Source organism: Homarus americanus, unplaced genomic scaffold (assembly GCF_018991925.1).
Source record: "Homarus americanus isolate GMGI-L3 unplaced genomic scaffold, GMGI_Hamer_2.0 scaffold56009, whole genome shotgun sequence".
Lineage (NCBI taxonomy): Eukaryota > Metazoa > Arthropoda > Malacostraca > Decapoda > Nephropidae > Homarus > Homarus americanus.
This window is the reverse complement of record NW_024739542.1, coordinates 6,237,950-6,241,349: the sequence shown is the minus strand read 5'-3', so window position 1 is coordinate 6,241,349 and position 3,400 is coordinate 6,237,950. Positions and strand designations below refer to the sequence as shown.

At 37.6% G+C, this 3,400-nt stretch overlaps 1 non-coding gene across 1 annotated transcript; it reads left to right on the top strand.

The window, feature by feature from the left end:
* The first annotated feature begins 578 nt into the window (after positions 1 to 578).
* On the top strand, positions 579 to 668 carry Trnai-uau. Its single transcript is given in 2 exon segments — positions 579 to 616; positions 633 to 668. It is a non-coding gene; the product is annotated as a tRNA-Ile (tRNA).
* Positions 669 to 3,400: the final 2,732 nt, after the last annotated feature.

The following is a 3,400-nucleotide window of genomic DNA, read 5'->3' as shown; positions in this document are numbered from 1 at the left end:
ATAATAATAATAATAATAATAATATATTTTCTATTGGGTGAAGGCGTCAGCCGCGTCAGGCATGTATAATTGTATTTCCAGATCTTCATACTATAAATAGTGTAAGTAGTTAGACATTCTTATTCAGAAAAAAACTTTCTTTCACGCTAATAATGGTTGATCATGTACATAAGAAATGTAGGTAATAAGGTTTTTATAACAATGGTGAGCAGTAAGGTAATTCTGCTATGGTTAGGCTGAAGGAAGCTCTTTTAAAATCTTATTTCCTCTGGCGTTAATCTGCCCTCTGCTTGTCCAGTCATCTTTCAAAAGTTAAAACGTGAGGAGAATTGGATATGTAGAATTGATGATCAATTGCTGCTAAAATCACTGTCAGTTCTATAAACACAAAAAATTACTAACTTTTATCCAACGAAATTAATATCCACATTGCTAATGAAACACCTAATCTTTTGTCTTTTATATAATAATATTTAATATTTAACATTTAACATAAAGATAACATAAGATAAACAATAATACAATTATAACCCGGTCGAATTCCGTACTTAGGTGAGTGAGGTCTACTCCGTAGTTGTGTCCCAGTGGCGCAATCGGTTAGCGCGCGGTACTTATACGACAGTGTCTGAGCCATGCCGAGGTTGTGAGTTCGAGCCTCACCTGGGACATTTCTTTTTTACTTCGTATCGGATGTTTCACTCATGAAATATATTGTTCGAGTAATTTTGCGATATTTGAGTATATCTACGCCTCTTACGAACGCAATTCCACCTCTCCTCCATGGGTTGATATATCCACGCGATATTGAATAGTCTACGCTTAAGCCACGGCCAGAGTTCAAACGCCGCCCGTCTCCCCAGCTGATATCTCACCTGTAGCAGATGTTTCTCACACCTGAGACACACAGTCTGAGTTGTTTATCGTCTCTCTAACGTACAATAGAAATATTAATTAATCCTATTCTACAAACAAATTTAAAAGGATACTATTTTATCAACATTAATAATAGTTTAAGTAATAATTAAATTTTGAATATTTGTATTAACTGCGGGCAGGATTCGAACCGATGATTCTTAGCGCCTTCGATCAGCTGTCAAAATAGAAATCAGAAGGTCTCTTTTGATTAGTTGTTTACTTCAGGATCACCTGTTGACCCCCTCCCCCCTCTCTCTCTCACTACATCTGTTCCTCTCTCGCGCGCTTTCATTTTCATCTTATGATCCTTGTACTGACGAACACAGACTCGAAATACTCACTGACATACAGTACATACATATATACAATATATACATACGTACATATATACATTACATGCCTACATACACACACGTTAAGCACAGACACTTAAAAGTAGTCAGATGACACAAATATTACAGTCATAACTAAACACACACGCAAATTAGATGGTCATAACTACATACATACAGTACACACATACACACAAGTAAATTTTTTGTCATAACATAACTTCACGCATGTAAATTTGATTGATTTTAATTTAGTGAGCGTGATGTACTTCCCATGTGTCTCATCATGGCGCTCAAGGCTACAAGTTTACAGGGATTCAGCATGTATGTAGACAATATAAATAAACAGTGCAGATATACAAACAATGGTAAACAAGGATAATCAACAAAGCCACCAGATGCTTATTTTCAGTTGTTGCTTTGGCTACTGGGGAAATAACTCAACGGCTTACTCCCACTGTTAACGGTACGGTGTGTGAGCAGTGACTTTGTGAGTAAATATGACAAGGGATTGTGAGCTTATTACAGATATTGTCGAAATGATGAAATTCTTCGAGGAAAAGTTCATAAGTTCGTTATTTTCTTCTGGGGAAGTATAGACTGAAGTAATTTTTTCCCCTATATTATATAACATTAATCATTTCATATTATGCATAAAATATCTTCAGTCGGATCGTCTGAATATTCGCCTCCCCTAGCTTATTTCACCAGTGTATGTTTTACACTTATTGGAGAGCCATATTTTTCACAATCTGAAGATCGTAACAGAGTGTGACAAGATGTATGTGTGTGTGACGGCTGTAACTACGCCGTAACCTGACCAAACACATATCAAAGGCTGAAGATGTAATGAACATGAATAATTTGAACTGATTGGGGTTAAGTGAGACACTGTGGCAGGGAGCTACACATCCTGCCTATTGAAAGTGAAGTTATTGATTACTGAGTAAAATCATGAGTGAGGAAAGTTTATTTTCTGAAATATTATGAAGGAAAATTATGGCAGCTTAGGCAGCAGTATCTGCCTCTCACTCACTATGACACCCACGTGGCCACAACAATATTTGCCTAGGTTTAGTCTTCCTGATAGAAGGAGCCAACGCCGGATATAAGTAGTTAATGGTTGTAATATGCTGATATTCTGAAGTGCTATCATACAGATTTTTTAGGTGTATTGTGTCACGGGATCAACAGTACAGTATATTGAAATCAGTATTCTTCTAATTATAGTTAACTCGGTGTAGGAATAGATGCATTATCTGGACGACTGCCAGACATCTCAGTGTGTGTGAAGAGGGAGGAACAGGTGGCCAGCCTACACCAGCAGATGTTTGATTCGCCCGTGCGTACGAGTTGACACGCTGAGTGAGATGTGACGTGGCAAGAAATTAAAAGAAAAAGTATTTAAGAGCGATGTTTGAGGTGAGTGACTTATGGGGGGTAAGAAATTATGGTGTTTTCAGTGAGAAGTAATGGGGTACAGTACCATCATGACTGTCCACTCTTCTGCAGCATTATTGTCCTTAGAGTATTTATAAAGGAAAAGGTTCTGAGGGCTACCATATAAATTGTGGTCTCCAAGATTTACTGAAGGTTTTACTTTTTGTTGGATATCGGCAAGAAAAACAAAAACATTAGTTTTCTCTCTTTTTGCCACTTTCAAAATCGTTATGCGCTCATAGGTCTGGACGGAGGTATGGAGTTACGTCATAACTAGCCTGCGCTCTGTTTACATTGATGACACGGACATCAGACTCCTTACCAGCGCCACGGGACGATACATTTTCACAAACACTTTTTTCTTATTATTATACCAAACGATTATAAAAGGCTACAGAAGAGTATTAACCAAGTGGGGTTACTTAAAATACTTATATATAGAGCCTTGCCTCCTAGTAAAGCACCAGTGTACAATATAGATGCTGTACAGTTACGCAAGAATAGTAGACCTTCATGATGATTTGTTTCACTCAAGTGTATTTGACCTGAAGATTAACCACCCTAACGCTGATCTAACCAAACCATTCTACCCCCATCCCCAGGCAGCGTTAGGTTATATAAGCGGGGGGGGGCGGATCTTTAGGTGATTCAACTAATATCAATACTGTTTTTTACGTAAGTGCTATCATGATCAAACGTTTCTATTTCCTGTT